The following is a 21,547-nucleotide window of genomic DNA, read 5'->3' on the forward strand; positions in this document are numbered from 1 at the left end:
CATTCATTTCAGACAATCCTATCCCATCACAAATAACATTTCAAAATAATCATTTTATTACTTTCCAACCTTGATCCAATTTCTGTTATCAGTGGACGTTTTTTATAAGATGAAAACATTTTTGGGCACAATGTTGCATGCACAGCGATAATGTGCGCATCAGGTTTTGTTGTATTTAATGAAAAGTTTATTCGAATAAACAGTATTTTTATTGCTGTCAGGCAACAAACTTTAACACATACCACCCAACTACCGTAATTTCCGGCCTATAAACCGCGACTTTTTTCGGATGCTTTCAATCCTGCGGCCTATGCGTTGATGCGGCTAATTTGTGCATTTTTTTTTCTCACGACGGCAAGGGGTCACTCGAACGGAAAAAGTAAGAGCGAGACAGGTGGAATATATGTGCCGAGGAACTGACTTTTACCGGTATGTTCTTGTTTTTTATTTTTTAAACCGGCCCTGTTAGCGCTAGCGTTAGCGCTGTGCTTGTGTGTTGCTGCTCTGTTACTGCTGTTTCTCAGTGTTTTAGGTATGTTTTTTAACTGGCCTTGTTAGTGCTGTGCTGCTGCGGCTGTTTTTTTTTTTTTTTTTTTTACCGTTATGTTTTTTTTTTTTTTTTAGCAGCTCTGTTCGTGCTACCATGTTGTTCCTATGTTCCTACTAATCTAAGGTATTAAAACTTCGAAAACACTTTCTGTGTACCATCTTTCTTTGTAAATATCTTGTTTCAATGTTGGTTTCAATGTGGGCACTTGCGGCTTTTACACAGCTGCAGCGTATGTATGTACCAAATGGTATTTCCTTTACAAATGTACTGGGTGGGGCTTATAATCAGGTGCACTCTATAGGCTAGAAATTACAATCCATTAATGAACTGTAAAATATGGATTTCCTCATTCATTTCTGTCAAATGTGAAAGTATAGTCCCATTTGTCTTCCAAGTGGAGAATTGATAAATTGAAAATTGAAAATTCAGCAAGCAAGCAGAGTTGAGTTAGTGGATGACTGACATTCTACACAGACAAAAAGAAAAACCATAATTCTTAAAGCAAGTGCATTGATATGTTTTTTTGATAGTGTGACAACGAGTTCCAAATGACTTTGGCAATCATGCAAACGCAACCCGTGTTAATATTTCCCCTCTCTTATTGGTAAGCGACAGACCCGATTTTGTAAACGGGACCAACTCTGAGTGAAGATACTCCGAACACTCCGAAAATATGATTTATACTTTAGATATAGTTCAGATCAGCAAATCAGCCGTGTTTGCCGAGTGCACCGGGAGGTTACCCGTGAATGTGAACGACTCCTCTCGTCTCACTTCCAATTACGTTCTTGCGAGACCATGTAATGTGAACGGTGTCATGTCGGGATCTGCTCTTCTGAAAAGCCTCTTAATGAACGCAATATTAGGCCAAGATTAAATTCAGGGTTGACAAAGCACATTAATTAACAAGAACTGGATTGTTCCTTGGACGCGGGAGCAGCCTCTCCTTTAAAGTGCCCGCATAGGCTGAGCTGTGTCTTTTACCTGCATACTAAGACATGCTGACTAAGTCCTTCTGTGAACACTGATTAGACCCAGTGGAGACATGCAATCTCTGAATGGGGTGCGTTTTACGCAGGGTATCGGCAGACAGTACTCATAAAGCGAGATGGATGTTTAATATCTTGCAGTACCCTCGATGTGCGTTTGGTCTTGCGTCTCTAATGTGTTGTTTGTCTCACCGTTGAAGCTCGTTTCGTTTGTTCCCTCCTGCCTCTCGCTACCGCTTCTGTCTTTAAAACTTCCCTGAATCTTTTTCTGTCCCGCTCGCTCCTCCCGCCAATGGTGTAGCTTTCATCAAATGCTCTTCTGTGTGAAATGAGACGGAGGAGATTGGCTCGGAGTATTAGCTCGAGAGAGGGAGATTCAGTAAGGAGGTTGTAAAAATGAGTCCTCCGCGGGGAAATGCCCACAGCTGTATTAAGATCTGTCTCCTTGTCTTTTAAATGGCTCCCATTCTCCAACTAATTGTTTTGAAGCCAGCCTTGTAAATCCCTGGCGAGATCTGGCGCTACACACAGAGTTAGCCCGCAGTTACAGAAATATCTCCCTTTTATCAATCTTTGAGAGGGAAATATATCTTTTCAACCTCCACCTTGTACTCTCTCGTTCCGTAAAAATCTTTTTGTTCATCTTTTATTTTACACTTGATAGAAGTGTTTGTTTAGTTCCTTTCACAAACAGCAGGATACACACAACGTGGCAAATGTTAACAACTTGTATCCAACGCAGAATTGAAATACAAGAGATGCCAGCAACTTGTCGTATTTTTTGGGGTATTGCTGTGGTTTGTAGTCGATCACATATTAGAGTATTGTGTACACTACACTTTTCTAAATGTAGTTTCCTTGTTTCTATATTAATTTTATACCAAATGCAGACAAATAAGTGAAATATTTCGTTTTGTAGTCTTCTTGATTTTTTTAGTCATGATCTACTGTCTCTTTTTTTTTTTTTTACTTACCACATGCAGTTGCAGTCACTGTGATTTAACAGGCCCGTATGCACCCGTGCGCCATTGCACTCGGAAATCTCTACAGTCGAACATGAAAAATCACATGCGTAAAATTTGTTATGAGTAGAAACACATAGATATTGAAAGACATTCACTTATTTTGTGTAGTCTTGACCAATGTTCCCTCTTAGCTGCGCAATTCCGCACTTGTCGCACACACTCAGTGCACATGAAAACCGATCCAATGCAGTGAACCACAGCCTTTCTTTCATCTTTTTTTTTTTTTTTTTTTTTTTTTTTTTATCATGGAAGCACAAAGTCTATAACAACAGCTGCTGTGCAACCTACTTCTACTTCCTAGTTTACCTGACACCGCCCCCCTCCGCTCTTAAAAGGGTACACTCATAATTACAAACATAACACACGCCCACAACTTCATATCTGTGGGGATGACTGGTGGACAACACTCGTAACTTTATATCTATGGGCATGACTGACCACACCCGTACATTTTTCAAATGTGAGTGACTGGAGTTGTCATGTTTCTTTTCAGTTTGTGAGGAGTGTAAATGTATAAATCAAATGTCAATTCCTCAATAATTTGTGAAGTGCCGCGCTGCACTGTATTATGCATCATGCTTAGGTTCTTTTCTAATATTATGTGCAGCTAGGTAACAGTAACGTATATATTTTCTCAAAATCTGAAAGCAAATATATGCACAATATGTAGAAGACAGCATAAAAAAGAATGATACATGTCTATTTTTCGTGCTTTTTTTTTTAAACCAATTTTGATTGGGCGGCATCTTGGATTAGTTGGAAAGTGTTGGCCTCACAGTTCTGAGGTCCCAGGTTCGATCCCTGATTCACCTGTGTGGAGTTTGCATGTTCTCCCTGTGCCTGCGTGGGTTTTCTTCTGGTACTCTTGTTTCCTCCCACATCCCAAAAACATGCAACATTAATTGGACACTCTAAATTGTCCCTAGGCGGGATTGTGAGTGCGACTGTTTGTCTCTATGTGCCCTGCGATTAGCTGGCAACGAGTTCAGGGTGTACCCCGCCTCCTGCCCGTTGACAGCTGGGCTAGGCTCCAGCACTCCCTGCGACACTTATGAGGCTAAGCGGCTAAGAAAATGGATGGATGGGTGGATGGATAATTTTGATTGTTTACATAAAGTTTCACCAATGAATCATCCATCTTTTCTGCTTGTTTCAAAGATTGTAATCAATGTTATCGATTTCCCTTTTAATCTTGTACCTCAGGTAAAAGCTCTTCACAAATACAATTTGACTTACGACGCCGTGTTTGAATATCGTTTTCTGCAGTTATCGTGAAAACTCAAGGTCGAGGCGGTGATGAGTTAAGCTTTCTAATGAAAACTTTCAAAGTGCTAAACAACCTTGGGCAGCAATGTTGTATGGAGCAGTCAGGCCAAGGTGAAGGGACTGTACATCAGAAGGTGAAGATAGTGCCATGGAAAGAAGAGAATTAAAGTATTAAATTGTTGCTTTGTGAGCATGACTCAATGTCAGGCCTGAATCAACAACCTTGTCAAGTTGGTATATTTATCCACACAATGTGACTCTGAGCCAAGGGGACTTTGGAGGAAAGTGCGGCCTTCCCTTTGTATGCAAGTCAAATGAAGCCAAGTTAGTTTGACTGATATGGATATTACTGGGCTGGATATTACCACCGAAGCAGGTTTTTCCATATTCATGCTGATTATTTTTGGTCTTTTCACACAAAGCGGGATTAAATGCTGCCTGCTGAACAGTCAGAAACCAATCAGCGGCTTTGATGTGAAGCCTTGGCAGACGTAGGGTGGGAGAAGTGAAAGGGGAGGGAAGAGAACGGCTGTTTGGTGGGGGAAGTAGAGTTGAGAGAGAGGAGGGGGGCTGTAAACAGATGAAGGAAGCGAGAGAGAAAAGCGAGCACACTTGAGAAGGACCCGGAGTGAGACGGGGAGTTGAAAGAGCGTCCGTTCTGGTCAAGATGAGATGGTTGATTGCGCATGGATGGCATCCAGGAAGTATCCGGAATGGATTGGAAGAGCGTCGCGTCCTTTGAGAGCTTCTCTTTTAATCATGGCTGCCGGGGCTTTGGGAAACCGCCTCACCAAGGAGAGGACACTCTTAATTAGACGGCGTGTTACTGCACGTCCCCATTGAAGCAACACCCCGCGCGCCAATGATTAGACTTTGTTTCAGTCTGACACCAACAAACAAGCGCACACCTCAAAAGTTATGCTGCCTTTTGGTGACCCTTCCGCCATTCATGCAAAATCAAACAGTGCACAATATTCACATTTGAAAGAATCCAGGTTCATTTTTGCATTGCATTGTCTTTTTATTGGAAAAAAGGTGATTTCTATGTTAGTTAAAATGAGAGGTGGGAGGGTACAGTAGCCAAAAACTGTACTTATATACTGTTACTTTAAAGCAAAGCAAATGTACTTACATAGGGCATTTCATACCCCAGGTAACACAATGGGCTTTACATGTTTAAAACCATTTAGAATCAAAGTTAAAAAAAAGATAGCTTGTAATTATTTTAAACAGAAAACAAAACAAAACAAAAGTACAGTTAATACAGCTTACAGAGCAAGAAATATAATTTAAAAGCATGAGCAAATGGGAGAGTGTTGAACCTGGACTTAAAAACATAGATACTTGGAGCTGACGTCACTTCTTTTGGCAATTTATTCAGTTTGTGTGCAGAATAATAGCTAAATGCTGCTTCAAACGTGTTTCTTTTGGACTCTGTGGTCCACTATTTGACCTGAATGTGTCAATCTCTGAGCCCGACTGGCTTTATATTCCGTTGGCATTTCCTTCATGTCCAACATACAGAAGCTAAACCCTTGGTTGATTTTTAGACCAGTAGGAGATCTTTAAAATGTATTGTCAAGCTGACTGGAAGCCTGTGTAAAAACTTTAGAGTTTGAGTAATATGCTCTGACCTCTGAGTTCTGGACAAAAACCTGAACTGCAGCATTCTGAATGAGCTCCAGATGCTTAATGCTCTTTTTGGAGAGTCCAACCAGAAGACCATTACAATAGTCAAGTCTACTTGAGATAAAAGCATGGATGGGGTTCTCCTTGTCTGAGGTTGTAGTCAATTCGGAGTTCAGTTTCTCTCCACTTGTGTTCTGCTTTTCTACACTTGATTTAGAGGTCTTTACCATCATTGTGCGACTCCACGGTATTCTAGGTTGTCTCAAGATTGTCTTCGTTTTAGTGACAGTGACAGCCTTCATGACATTTGAGAATTTCTAGGTGAAATTATCAAATGGTTCGTCATTCATAGTTTGTGGGACAGCCTCAGTTTCCATAAACTTAGCGGCACTACTCTAATTTATCTACATTTTCTTAATAGACATAGGGGTTGTCTGAACTTTTGCAAGAATCTTTAATTCAAAGAATACACAAAAATGGTCATAAATATCCTTCATATCAGTTGATAGAATTTCAAAATGTCGAACTGGCAAATATATCATATAGATTAACCCTCCCTTCCCCTCCACTTGGCTTATACTAAAACAATAATTCAAAAACTTCATTTTAAAAAGTGATAAAGCAAATCCATCCACAGGAAATTGAGTTAAAAATGCAATCTTTCTTTCTACTTCTTAAATACCACAATAGGTTCACCAACTAGGAATTCCTGTAACATGTTTCTTAAGGTCAAAGCAAAGTTGTTGTAGGCTGAAATGTGGAACTTTCTAGACAGATACAAATTACAGCACATCACCTAGCTGGTCTCTAAGTTAAAACGATTGAATCTTGCTTGACATACACTATTCACTTCATTCTTTGTGGGGGCTTTGTATGCGGTCCTGTGATTGGTTAAAAAATGTGTGAAATGACGTTTGATTGTTGATGCAGTCACGTGACAACACTGTTCTTTCTGATGAACCAAAAAAATAGATGGTGCACATTGGTACATAAATAAAGATCTGATTGATTGATTGCTGGCTATTTTCACTATTAACATGATGAGTTGGTGTAACTTTTTTCAAAGTTCACCTTCGATGTTACTTATTCAATGACAGTTGAAATTTCATTTATTGTTTTCTCCACAGTAAAGCCTGGCTTTCCTCCATGCCTCTGAAAGGCACCCAGTGATCCGAATCCTTCTCGGTGCCCGGTTTTGTCAGCATCCCAGGTCAGTTACCCTACTCTGCTGAAAACATTTGAGCATTACAGCACTTACACTTGAGTACTTGATCATCTTACAAAAACAAGAATATTTGAGCAATGTCATTTTGTTAGATAATTGGCTATGACCTGTTTCAAGGAGAATGATGTGAAAATTGATTTTTTTCCCTTTCATTCATGGCAATATTTAATTGGTTAGTTCAAGGGTGTAAAATGCATATCTGGTCTGCCACATCTTCTGTGACCCACTACAGTGTGTCTACGTCATGTTTCTTGCTCACGAGATTTGTTCCTTTTGTTTTGGTAGAAAACGTGTATAAAATTTTTCTTCACTGTCTTCACTCACTGGTATACTAAAATGTTTGCCACTAATTTCTGTGACTTTTCAAAATGAGTTGGGTGTTTAAAAAAATACAATAGCGATCAAATGCAGCGGTAAATATAAAAATATAAAGTTATTATTGTGATGTTTTTGCTGTATTTTGGCTTTCAGTCATGGTCCTCTGAGGTAAACCATAACTACGACGTGGCCCATTTTTAAAAATTTGGTTTTTAGTCATGCTGTTTCCAACACACCAACAGACACAGCAATGTTGCCTTTCAAAGTTCTAAGATACTTGCCGTCAGATGTTAAAGGAGCAGATTTTTTGGGGTGTTTCTGCTCAGCCTTCCCTGCTGGTTGTCATTTTCAAGTTGAAACAGTTGTTCTCGCTGCGTGTTACCGCAGCCTTGGCACTCACCCTGGTGAAGAAACATTATAAACCAAAACACACAAGATCAGACCCGGTGATTTTAGCAAAGACAACACCGTCAGAAATGTTAATGAACCAATTGATAGACAGATTTGTCTTGCGAAGAAAGAGAGTTGCAAGGAAGAAGCATCTGATTAATAATCGCTGAGTGATTAAAACTAGATTAGACTCTGAGGATTATCTCAGTTACATTACCTCCCTATTATCTGTTTAATTAATTAATTTAGTTTGAATTTATCACTTTTGGAAGGTCATAAAAAAGTCTTGCAATAAACCAGATTTTTTTCCCCTGTATGATTGTGTTTTTTTTTTAATTTTTCAATCCAGACAATTTTAACCACATGGCAAATAATTTGCTGATAAAGTACACTACAATGATTACGTAAAACGCATGTTACGTAAATAATTTCTTTGTTCCTTAATTCGTGGCCTAATATTGCTTTTCACCATGCAGCATGTCCACCATGTTTGAGTATTACATTTTTGGTGCATACATGTCCAGTTCTTTGATACATAACACATGTCATTCCCCCATTTTCAATCGGCTCCAAAAATGTGACAAGGCTAAATATGCTACATATCGTTGTCGCATCAGGCAGGTACGGGTCGGACTCTGAGGGGGGAAACTCTGGAGCCAGAGCTTGGCCTCTAAGCCAAGAACAGCCCCAGAGCCAGGCAGGCGCCGACAATGTGACTGATGCTAGCTGGCAGCTGGCTACACGCTCCTACTGTTAGAGAGGTGAAAAGATAGAGAGAGACAGCGGGGAGAGATGAATGATTCAGGTCATGTGTCAGAACAGGATTGATTTGGATCCCAACCAAAAACACTGATGGCTTATGGAGACAGAGAGATGGATGGAGTGACAAAGAAAGAATGACTAATAGATTTTGGGTACCTGAAGTTGCCAGTTGGCTCCTGTTGAATGGCGGAGGCCATCGGGAATTAGCTCGACGCACACTTTTGCTACTGAGATTGTGATCTGTTGCTATTTCAGCACTTACGGTAACTATACGGTTTCACGTTGTCGCAATAAAGAGCTCACACCGTGCGCACAATAGAAGGTGGCAAAAAGCTTTGCAGATATTCAGCGTCGTGGAGATTTAAGTCCACACTCGCTGCTTCATCCCTCTGTACTGCAGAGTAACTCATCAATTCTCCAAGCATTGTCTTGCGCCGCATTGTCCTCTAAAGCGGCCAGATGCCCACAGCCACTAAACACCGGAGCAGGCACAATAGACGCACGCCGAGAGAAGCGGTCTTGGCACAAGAGATCTGCATACGCACCCACAATTAACACATGCACAAACTCACCTATGGTGCACATGTGCTCATGCACACTCTCAGGGGCTCAGAGGTAGAAAGCTGCTGCAACAAAGGCAGGGAAGAGAGGGCCAGACCCCTATACAAGCCCTGTGGGGCTGAGGATGGACACACACTTGTACACACTGCACACAGCATAATTCCGGAGCCCGCATCCTGAAGGCTGAGAGGAGAGAAGCAGGTAAAGGCGTTTCTAAGCTGGAGGATCACGTCAAATAACGAAAATGATGTTGATGTGGGTTTAGAAAGTGGGGAACAATGATGTGATCTCCACCGTTTGTTTAATGGCTAAGGCCAAAGCTGTACTTTAGGTGAGTAGATGTCCTCCTTTTCGTTGCACTTTTACATGCATGCGAACTTACACTTACACCACAACTAAAATATTGGCCAAAGTTTGAAGAGTAACCTGTGAGAGGCAGCATGGTCCCATAGGACTTCCAAACTGCTGAAAAATACAAAAAGGTAGCTGGCGTTATAGTCGGGGAGTAAATAGAAGAAGCTAGACTATAAACGTTAGTCTACTTGTTTGGTATATTTTTATAAAATAACGTGGGTGATATGTTTTGCAAAAATCAGGAATGTTATACAAATAATTTGTGTACAGGAGTAGGATTAAATTACAACTAGATGTTGTCCACACACAATAAGGATATGTGATCATAAACACTGAATGGGTTTAACATAAAGTTTTGATTTGAGATATTAGTGAGCCGACTTGTGAAGTTTTAGACATACAAGTCTTTGCATTTTTTGACTTGCAAGCAAAATGTTTTGATCTGAAAGCCATATGGTGGCATTGAACTCAACTAACACCCCAGTTTTACAGAAAGTAAACAATCCTTCAAAAAGGACACTTGAACCCGTTTAATGCCACTCCCAGTTAAAGCTTATTGTTAAACTAAACTAAACTAAACTAAACAATGCTGTGTGATTAGTTTAATGTAGTTTTTAAATACAAAACAACCACATAATGTTACCTGTTAGCTAATTACTAGCACATAATTAGAAAAGCAATAGATGGGCTAACATACAGCATCTCTGTGGAGCTGCTTCAAATAACAGATATTTGAACACAAACAGTGCAGCAAAACATAGAGACTGTAGTATCAGGACGTGTAGGGTTGTGTCATCTATTCTAATGTGAATGAATGCAGTGGCTCTTTTCAAATAGATAGACCAAATGTTGGGGAAGGTGAGGGGTTAAAAGACAGCCTGAAGAAAGCTTAATTAGCGGCCTCAGCGGGTATTGTCGCAAACTGACTTGACTGACCAGCATGCACACATGCACACATACACTAACTGGACCCATTCTAGCCCCAACCTTGGTGTTAGTTATCAGGGAGGGGAAGTGCAGTTGCGTGTTACGCTGGACATGTGCAGCGCTCTACGGTGAAAATACAAGCGAAGTCACTTAACGTGTCATTGTTCACGCTCTGTACTCAACACGTGACCAAACTGAGGATTTCTTTTGCTGAATATTTAAAGGGAAGAGCGTAGGAAGCGTATTTGCGGCCCAATGCCTGACGCATTGTGCTTGGTTGTGTGACAGACGGAGTACGTGTGTACTCAGGTGTGTTATCATCGAGATGCGTGTTACTGCGGAAGTACAGACTCAAGAAAAGGGCAACACAGAGGATTTTTTTTTCAAGATTAGAAAACTGCATCTACCAAGATTCCACAGATTGGAAAGTGTACGTTAATAGGCATTCGGATAGTCTAATAATTTCCAACCAATGTCTGCATATAGAGACAAGTAGAACGATTACCGCATTTTCCGCACTATAAGGCTCACCGAAAAAGCCTTTAATTTTCTCAAAAGCCGATGGTGCGCCTTATAATCGGGTGCGCCTTATATACAGTATGGATCAATATCGAGCCTTTCGTGAAGCTCCATCTAACAGATGCATAACGTAACCCCAGCCTCTACTGGAGCATCTATTCTATGCGCCTTATAATGTGGTGCGCCTTATATATGGAAAAAAGTTTTAAAATTGTACATTTATTGAAGGTGCGCCTTATAATGCGGTGCGCCTTATAGTGCGGAAAATACAGTAGATGTTCAGCCATTTGATGCCAATTAAACTGTGTATCCACTTTTTTGTGACATTTTTGTGTTTTGCTGTGAGTTAATGTAAAATATGCGCCTTAGCCCAATAAAAATTGGTCCATCTTGCTTTTTTATATAGTATGCCACTTTACCCAAAATATCCTGAGCAAGGCTCAGAATCTACTTTCGTCAAAGAATGAAGCTCACTTTGCGGCTTGTGCAGTGATACTATTGAGTCAGTACTGGTAGACTTTTTTTTAAATCAAGATGAACAGTAAAAAATGCGGTGAGGTTATTCTTTAAATTCTTTTGCCCTTGTACAGTACAACCTCGGTTCTAAACCACAATCCGTTCCAGAAGGTGGTTCGAGAAGCAATTTGTTCGAAAACCGAATCGATATTTCCCACGTCTGGGTACAGAGGCTGCGTTATACACAATAACAACCCTCATCGTGGATTAGCTGGCCGGGCCTCGCGTATTATGTTATTTCTGGGATTTTTCGTGGTGCGTTCGGATGTACATTAACGAAGCGTATTGTGGGTCAGCTGATCGGGCTGTGTGCGTTATGTTATTTCTGTGTATTTCGGGGTGCGTTCGAATTCACAATGACAACGCGTGTCGTGGGTCAGCTGTTTGGGTCGTGCGCGTTATGTTACTTCCAGGTTTTTTCGCGGTGCGTTCGAATTTACAATAAGAAAGCGCGTTGTGGGTCACCTGATCGGGCTCTGCATGTTATGCTATTTCCGGGTTTTTCGGCGGCGTAGAAATTCACAAAAAAAGCGCGTCATGGGTCAGCTGGTCGGGCCGCACGCGCTATGTTATATCCGGGTTTTGTCGCAGGCATTTGAGTACCGATTTTCGTTTGAAAACAGAAGCAAAAAAATCTTGAAATTTTAGTTTGAGAACGGAGACGTTTGAGAACCGAGTATTTACTGTACTTTGTAAACTCTTACGTTTAAACAAGGCAGAGCTGGTATGTCTCCCACAGCTTACTCGCTGATCCACAAAGATAATCAAACACAAATAACTAAAGTCTCTTTAGAATCTGTACTTAGACTGCAAAGTAGCCATTTTGGTTTTAATGCTATAATTCAAATCTGAAATGGTCAAGAAAGAAAATGAGTTTAACGCTGTTTGACTGTTCAGAAAAATATGTAATGTGGGTCCTAAATTATTCTATGTTCTAAATAACAAGTCAAACCAGCCTGACACTTGTCAAATTTGGAGCCTTGATTCAAATTAGATTTCAGCGTTTTGCCTTTCATAAAAAGCACAGCATAAGAGTCCTTGAAAGTTTGAAGGACGAAAGAGAGCACAGGTAAACTCATCTGTGCCACCGGTTTAGTCTCTGGACAATCAAGTCTGAAGAGGAGGTTAAAGAGGTTATTTGACAAAATGATTGCCATAATGGGTTAGGATGAATGATCTGATGGCTGTAAATGTATTATATCTTCAAGCATTTTCATACATAACGACATTCGCCCTCAGAGAGAGTCACTCTGAATTGATGCAACAAGTGATATTTATGGTATTAGAGTGGGGTAGTGACATTTCTGCCAGACAGCCATGAGACCACCCGTCTGGTGTCTGGCTTTGTGAGTATTTGCCGCCTCTCGCATCGGCTAATAAAGAACAACACTTCACTATCTGCTTGATGTCTACAAGGAGATACTTTCGCGAAATAAGCCAAATGATAGGGAAATATACTCCAAGCTGTGACACATCTTCCGAAGATAATATCAGAGAGAAAGAGTCTGGTTACGAATACATTTACAAAACCAAATCATTGGGATAAGTACCCTATTTCCCGGTCTACAGAGCGCACCTGGTTATAAGTCTCACCCAGTACATTTGTAAAGGAAATACTATTTGGTACATACATGGGCCGCAGCCGTGGAAAAGCCGCAAGTGCCCACATTGAAACACGAGATATTTACAAAGAAAGACGGTACAAAGAGAGTTTAATGCTAACCAGTGCTGTTAGTGCGGCGCTAAGACTAGCGCCGCTGCGCTAACGCTAACTCTAGCCCAAGGGTCATCAACCTTTTTGAGGCTGACGGCTACCTCATGAGAACTGATTGTACGAAGGGCTACATGACTTGTTTGCAGCAAACTTCAGTCATAGTTCATTATTCATACATAAAATGGTTTTGTTTTTATTTTTTTTATGATGTGACGTTACAGGTATTTTAAATATTTAAATAACAAGCTAGTCAGATTCAAAATTTAAAGCTGTGGTATTTTTAGAACATGCCTCGCGGGCACCTTAAATTGTCCTCACGGGCTACCATGGCCACCGCTTTGGTGACCCCTGCTCTAGCGCCACTGTGGTAACGCTAGCATTAGTGCCACACTAAGAGTGCCAGTTAAAAAAACTTACTGTTAAAAATCACAGAGACACGGCATAACACGCTAGCGCAGCGCTAACAGCGCCGGACCGGTAAAAGTCACTTCCTCGGCACGTATATTCCACCGGTCTCACTCTTACCTATTCCGCTCGAGTGCACAAATTAGCCACATCACCACATAAACCGCAGGGTTGAAAGCGTGTGGAAAAATGTCGCGGCTTATAGGCTGGAAATGACATTAATTATATTGAATGGAGAATACTTGAGTAAATTTTATGGTCACTTTCAGAGAATTTAGTACGAAATCCTGCAAAATAATGATCACTATATTATGTTTTGGTTGATCCTGCCTTAAAAACTTGATAAGCATGTCAGACATACTGCGCCAAAAGTGCTATATTTTGCCATATTCTCAGTTTTAGAGTAAAATAAGCCTTCATTAGTCCAGCGATGGGGAAATTTGGGCTTTATAGCTGCAAAGCGGACAGTAGCAGCAGACTAAAATAATCACATTAAAGTCTCCAAAAATACCAAAGTTCATATTTACAACACCATGTAGGCATTGAAACTGAGCGGAGTAATTGCAGCAATGTGTGTTGTAACTGTACATGAGTAAATAGAAGTTAGTGGGAACAGCAGCATTTTATGTAGCCAAAAATAACTTCAATATACAGACGTCATTAAACCGTCTGTATTAAAGTAGTTAAAAATTAATTTCATATGGTTAGTACTAAGAATATATGCTTGTACTCATAGAGTACCGTAATATCCAGCCTACAAGTCGCGACTTTTTTTACACGCTGCGGTTTATGCGGTGATGTGGCTAATTTGTGCATTTTTTCTAACGGCCGCAAGGATGCACTCAAGCAGAAAAGGTAAGAATGAGACCGGTGGAATATATGTGCCAAGGAAGTGACTTTTACCGGCCCTGTTAGCCCTGCGCTAGCATTACCGCTGTGCTTGCGTGTTGTTGCTGTGTCACTGGCGTGTCTCAGTGATATTTATCAGTAAGTTTTATTCTCACCGGCCCTGTTAGCATTACCGTTAGCGCGGCAATGTGTTAGTGTTCGTTTTAGCGTGGTGCTAGCATTAGCGCGGCATTAGCTCTTTCTATGTACCGTCTTTCTTTGTAAATATCTTGTGTTTCAATGTGGGCACTTGTGGCTTTTACACAGCTGCGGCGTATGTATGTATCAAATGGTATTTCCTTGACAAATGTACTCTGTGAGGCTTATCACCAGGTGCGCTCTGTCGGCCGGGAATTGCGGTATATGCTCTGTGTATATAAAAACATAGTATTAGTGCATCCCTGTTCGGTCATGCTGTACAATGCAAATAGTTTGTGAAACAGAGGCATGGCAACTAGTTGTTGGAGGGATGCTACTCTGCTTCCTGACCGTCTCTGTGCCCATGAGCAAGGCACTGACCGAAGCTCAAGATGTGCCGCAGTTTTTGCGTGCACCTTTCACTCTGCTGTCACTCCTCACCTACCTGCACGTGTATAATCCATTTCTTTGTGTGTTCCACAATGCAAAATATACAACATTTCCCCTTCAAGCCTGTTAACGTTGCCGTGCCCAAAGGGTCAAAAAGAATGAATGGTGATCTTCCTTCCTCTGTAGTTATCATGTTAGTGCTTACCTGTCCATCTTTTCCCCGTGCCTGTCGGCGACAGCTGCTTCGCAGCTGCTTTGGGCAGGAAATTCGGTGTCTTGACTAGCTGTCTTCTTGGCTGACAGCAGAGTATAGCTGAGAACTGAAGAATCAGGAAACAGCTTTTATCTTGTCTGTCTCCTGCCTTTTGCTCCCAACTCCCAACTCTGCATCTGAGAGTGAGACAGAAACTGGTGGTGGGGGGGTTGAAAAAGCAGGACGGAGCGGGGAAATAATATTACACAGAGACACAGAGAGAAATGAGAGGAAGTTGAGACAGAAAGCTGATGGCGGCATCTTTCCAAGAAAATGCTTTGTTTCCCCTACTTCTGGCTTTTTTTTTTTTTTGATGTATTCAGACAAACCCACAGTGCTCCGATGGGTGAAACAGGCACAGCAACAACAGATGAAGAGTGTCAGCTGGTGGTTAGGAGTCTCACGCACGCTGTTTATCTGCCGCCGCCTCCCCGAATGCCTTCCAACTTGCTCCTTCCACTCCCTCTTTTGTCTTGCTCGTCTTCCCTCCCTCCGAGCCGAGTCGTCGGAGTGAACTCGAGATGAATGATTTGCCGAACATCTGATCGCTAACAGAAAATGAAAATTTTCAGGCGGGGTGTAGAGCCTGAGAAGTTCAACCACTGCCTTCCAGACGCCCGTGTGATACTGTCGAGTCCTTGTCTTTAGTAGGTGGCTTATTCAACTAGCTCCGCAGGATAGCTGTAATTGGTTAGGGGTAACTGTTGTAATGGTTACATTGACTTGAATGTGTACTGCAGCATAATTTCATGTTAAATTAATTCAATTAACTAGCCTCAACATTATGTACACTTGTACTGTTTACAATTTAATGACAAAAACTAGGCCTGTACATGAATAAGGCTCAACTTTGCATATAGAGCTCGTGCACGTGACGTCACCATTTTCACGGCGCCATATTGCCGGTCAAGAAGAGCTGCTCGACAGTGTGGGGGACGTTGAACCGGAGCAGAATATTCACAATGCCCGAGACTTGTTGTGCTGTTGGTTGTTACAACAGATGACAGATATTCAAAGAGATCATTCTATGGAATACCATCTGAAAAGACAAGAAAATATTGATGGATTTCAGCAATTAAATGTGATGGATGGTGCCCAACCAAATACACACAACTGTGTGGCGATCACGTCAGGTAGGAATTATTCTTCTCAATCTCAAATTCCCAAGAAGTATTTATAATTCCAATTTGGCTCATTTGAGAACAATGCGTTAAAAAAAAAAAAAAACGAACAAACAGCCAAAAAACGACAGGGAGTCATCTCCAACGTACACAGACGCGTGTTGGGGCCACATGTTAAACTTCGGTAAACCTCGCCCCAACAACTTTTTTTTTTTTTAATGTGCATTGTTCTCAAATGAGTCCAATGTGTATCTAAAAAAAGAAAATAAACCGTCTGTCACAAAGAGGTTTACATAGTTTAACGTGTCGCCACAACACGCTTCGTGTACGTTGGAGATGACTCCCTGTTGTTTTTTTTTTTTTTTTAAACGCATTGTCTCTCAAATGAGCCAACTTGGGAAACGGTACAGCAGAGCCGACTCGCTTGTCCTCTTTTTTTTTCCACTCATAGTTAATGAATATGAGTTTGTGTAAAACCAGGGGTCACTTATTTAAATATTGGTATTTGTATTGAATAATAGCTTAAAAGATCGATGGAATCCGGCAAAGGTTAACGTGTCCCCAAACACACTTCCGCGTTCACAAACCGTCAAAAACGTCACTATGTGGGATTTAATACTGATGAAAACAGATCCAGCAACAAAGTATTTGTATGCATCCAGAATTTTCTCTGCTTTCAATCTTTTCCGTGTAAATCTTGACGACTTACTCACCAGATCCATGTGTAGATCCAGTTGTCCAAGACAAGCGAAGTGAGTTAACAGTCTTGTTTCTTATCGGCAAAAACATACTTTTTGGCATTAAATACAGGTCCTCTATGCCGAGTTTATCTAATTTCTCCACATACTGTCGTTTATTTTCACCTTCTAAATGGCTGGGCGTCGCGCTACAAGACATATCTCCGTGTCGTCTCCAACCGACTTAGCATGGAGCAATGCTTAGCTTGACCGGCAAACATGGCGAGGTAAACAAACGTCACGTGATTTTATGACGTAGGTGCACGAGCTCTCTAGACTTTTTTAAGGTCTTCGTTTATCAAGGGAAGAGCTGATTTTAGCCTGGATTTAGCCAGGAAGTTAAAAAAAATAAAAATGTTATCACATACCATGTAAGTGTAAATTGTTCTTCGAGAATAACATTTATGGAGCACTGTACACATTTGGGACATTTTAAAGATTACATCTATTACGGTTAGAAGAGCTGAAGGACACTTGGACTCTGCTTGTCCCTAAGGCCACTTTGACATTAAAAAAAAAAAATAATAATTAAATTAAGAATTTGAGAATATACTGTTACAGTTTTTTTGTTTGTTTTTTTTTTTAAAGAGAAAAAAATCAACATTGCATTTTGTAGATAATTTGGTGGCGCGTTGAAAGTCTCAGACATGGATGTATGCGTACGTTGTTTAGGAAGCACAGTGACTTCTTAATGCTTGACTGAGATTTAGCGCCACTAATCTACAGTCAGCACTTCTGTCTGAAGCTTAATGGTTTTACTGTGCTGTGGTGGGGCTGTAGTATTGTATTTGACATTCTCTCTCGCTCGCTCTCTCTCTCATACACACACACACTTAGCATCCACATATGCACGCTTGCATAGATTGACCTTGACTAAGAAGCTCTCTAAACTGGAAAAAGACTCATGGAGCATTTACACTGGCTTTGCTCACTTCAGCAAGCATAATTTAATGTGCTACCACTGGCTGTTGTATTTGTTCACCCTTTACTGCCTAATCGCTGAACACGTTCTCTGTGAACAACGGCCAGAAAATGCAAAAAAAAAAAAAAGCAATTCTGAGCACAATGTATACAACTAAGGGTGCAAAAAAGCATTAAACACTGCCGGCTGAAAGTTTGATTCATGGCCTCAAGATACAGTATGTTCAACATGAACTTTCACAATTAATATTCATGAGAAATGTAGACATTTTTGCCAGAGTAAATTATATATTAATCCAAAGTAGATTTTTTTTTTTTTTTTTTTAAAGCACAGCACAGCATTGCCTCTGAAAAGGTAATTCATCAATTAGGGCTCACGCGCTAGTGGCTCCATTCACCTCGTCATTGAGGTTTGACTAATATGAGGTAATCATAGATCTCGGCAATGATTGAATGATCACGTGAATGTCGGTGTCTCTATGTCGTGAGTGTCTTCGTTGAAGTGTCCTTCCTTCCTGCTCTCGCTATGTTTTCCAAGCGTGTTTGTGACACTCGTGTTTGTTTTTATGTCATTTGTTCATGTGTGTGGTTTGTGCAACAGGGTCGCGGTCAATTTGATGTGTCAATGCGTGGTTTCTCCCCATGATAATTCCCTCCGTCCAGCAAACCATCAGCTGGAAAATAGACCGCCATTATTATGAGATTAACTCAAGTGGTCAAGGATTCAAAGAGCAAAATCAATGACGTTTTAAACCGGTTTCCCACTCAGCTCGATTCACCTCTTTGTGGTAGGAACTCACGGGCGGCACAGTGGGTCAGCTGGAAACCCTTGGCCTCACAGTTCTGAGGTCCCGGGTTCAATCCCGGACCTGCCTGTGTTCTCCTTGTGTCTGCGTGGGTTTTCTCCGGGTACTCCGGTTTCCTCCCACATCCCAAAAACATGCAACATTAATTGGGCACTCTAAATTGCCCCTAGGTTTGATTGTTAGTGCGGCTGTTTGTCTCGATGTCCCTTGTCATTGGTTGGCGACCAGTTCAGGGTGTACCCTGCCTCCTGCCCGTTGACATAGTTTCCAGCATTCCCCGCGACCCTCGTGAGGATAAGCGGCTGAGAAAATGGATAGATAGGAATTCCCATCAACATTTTTATCTGATTTTTAATTAATTCAATCCCATGATGTGGACTTCTTGTATGTTTGGAGAGTGGAAATTGTACTTATGTCAGAAGGTGTAAGAGGGAACTAAGGTTGCAGAGCGTGGCATTCTTGAGAATAATCGAGGATTTCAGGGGAAAATCTGGACTAAGATAAGGTGTACCCTGCGTCCTGCCCGTTGAGAGCTGGGATGTGCTCCAGCACTCCCCACGACCCTTGTGAGGATAAGCAGCTAAGATAATGGATGGATGCTCATGTTGTTCACCTTTGGTCGTGGGCAGTCACTCTCAGGTGTTAAACTTCACAGTCTGATCCAAAGCCGGCAAATTCTTTGGTCAACTTCAACCCTTCATCAGTACCTTGCATATAGGGCAGCAAAGACTGAAGGCTGAAGAATACACTTTTTAAAAAAAAATTCTTTTCACAATAACTGTGCCAATATTGTAAATATTTTTTCCGAGTCCCTTTAACTCAAATTTAATGTTTTCTATCCCGTTTTGTTTATATTGGTTCAAGCACCCGATGGAGTAGTGCTCGTTAGCTGACAATAAAGGCTTTTGATTTGAAACGGCGGGGGGTGGGGGGGGATTACAATCTGTAAAAAACAAAAAGAAATTAAGATTGATATGTATAAGACAAAACCTTCCCTGGTAGAACTCTCCCAAGACGATTACCAGAACAGCTTGTGGGATGAAGGAAAACGACACCTAGTTATCACTGTGAGGTGCAGTTTCTGAATATAGCTGTTTGCGTTAATTTATTTTCACATTTTTAGATCCAGAAAAGCAGAAGACAGAATGGATTCTTGGTAGAACAAGAGTCCTGGTCGAGTCTACAATTTTTGTGCCTTTCTGGTTCTTTGGTTCTGGCACAGCTGTGTTCTCCCAATGAAAGGGAGACCAGCCATTTACTTAGTTGGGTTGACCATGTCATGAGCAAGGCTGGACCACGGCCAAGAGGGGCGTGGCCCGGCCACCGCTCCGAGCGGTTTCATCTCTGACACCTGTCGCTGGTCATAATTGTGTCACATGAGGCACTCTGATTAGACAACATATTTAAGTTGGAGTTTTGTCACTTTTTTTTGCCAGTTCGTTGAGTATGCTTTCCCACGTCAAGGGCCACTGCACCATTATAGCCCAGTCACGCTTTTGGTTATGCTCTTTAGTTGACTCGTGCGTGCACCACTTTCTTTTATAATAAAACCCACTGAACATCATGTCCTCGTCTTGGAGTCCTGCATTTGGGTCCGCCCATGCACAGTTGGTTTGTGACAGTCCAGCTTTGTTCCATTTACAGAGGAGTTAAGAACAGGTTGATCTAGTGAGTTACGTAAAAGTCCTCCAAGTTAGTTGGGTCGCAGTTATTCCTGTCCACTCAAATATGACCCTTATGGTGATCATTGACCCACACCTCCTTCCACCAGGGTGAAGGCAGACAAGCTATTTCCTCAAACCGTGTGATACCTCCGGTCCATCTCTCCATTTTCTATACCGTGTATCAGGTTCAGGGTCACCAGGTCTCGATCTTATCCCAGCTGTCTCCGGGTGAGAGGGAGGTTCTATCTTGGACGGATCGCCTGTCAATCACCCACAGACAGACCAATCACCCTCAATTTAGATTCTTCCATTCGAAATCCTAGGATAGTCGGCACCATCCCTGAGCGAAACCACTCAAGGGAGAACACAGAAAGGACATTAAAAAAAAACCTTCCTCCATTTTGTAGCCCACGACTCTGGTCTGCCACAAAGTGAATGACTGGATCTCTCCCTTAGTTTTCCTCATCTTCCAAACCATCCAATCAACGCAAAGTGAAATTATTGCAGTACAGTTATACCTTCCACATTTCCTCCAATCTGAAAGAACCGCTATATTTTTTTTCTCCCCCCTTGCCCATAGAGTGGGTAGAGAAGATTAAAGAAATCTTGTCTTGACAAGTAAGAAAAAAAAAAAAAAAGGGATAACAAACTTGAAAAGACTTAACAAAACCCATTGGTGAAAAAGAGAACTTCAAACAGAATGAGAACGTGCAGACGGTGAAGGAAAGATGCAAATGTACCACCTCGGGCTGGATGTCTGCCTCCATAGCCGACTGTCAATCTGCCTTTACATCTACGCTGAGTTTCTTTTTCCGGTTAAAAACTGGCATTTATCCCGCATCATCATCATCGCTGCAACCATTGCAATCTTTGATTACCCTCGTGTTGTCGTCATGTCATCAAATGCCGCTCTTTATTCACACACTCCATATTACTGCTCCCGTTCCCACATCGCCTCACTTACCGCTGCACGGCAACAATCGTCCAGGGGGGTGGTAGGTGTGTGTGTGTGTGTGGGGAAGAGAATCTTAAAATAGTACTTTTAAGATTGGATCAGATGTAAGCGCTCTGAGGTTTGATCAGCGCTGATGTGTTTGTGTAGCTGACGCTTTACTGGCGGACAAGCTGTCACAGTCGCCTGCTCTGCTGGTCCCCATGGACTGATTATTATAGAGCTGTTATCTCTCTCGTGCACACACACACACACGCACGTATACTGAATGTCTGTTGTAGTACATATCACACCCAAATCTCCATCATCGCGCCCACTTTAATTAGAACGAAGCAGAAGTTTGTGCGCATGTGTTTGTGTGCGCTATTCGTGCTGTGATTTCCCACTCAGTGTTAAGTAGGAGGGGGTGGGGGGGTCACCCCAAAAATGCCCATTATGTGCATGAAAATTATGTAATCCTAATTCCACACCACACATTTTGAAAGGGAACTCTTGTCTGAGGTAATATGCAACGCGTAGCGTATCGC

The 21,547-nt window shown here is 41.6% G+C and overlaps 1 long non-coding RNA gene across 3 annotated transcripts in view; it reads left to right on the forward strand.

Annotated features, from left to right (window-relative positions):
* Nucleotides 1-21,547, forward strand: part of LOC133500602 (uncharacterized) — a 166,012-nt gene that overhangs the window by 21,617 nt on the left and 122,848 nt on the right. For all 3 annotated transcript variants that reach the window (XR_009794963.1, XR_009794965.1, XR_009794964.1), the window contains exon 2: nucleotides 6,587-6,669. This is a non-coding gene — a long non-coding RNA (uncharacterized LOC133500602). The remainder of the gene's footprint in view (nucleotides 1-6,586; nucleotides 6,670-21,547) is intronic.

This window comes from Syngnathoides biaculeatus, chromosome 5 (genome assembly GCF_019802595.1).
Source record: "Syngnathoides biaculeatus isolate LvHL_M chromosome 5, ASM1980259v1, whole genome shotgun sequence".
Taxonomy (NCBI): Eukaryota; Metazoa; Chordata; class Actinopteri; order Syngnathiformes; family Syngnathidae; genus Syngnathoides; species Syngnathoides biaculeatus.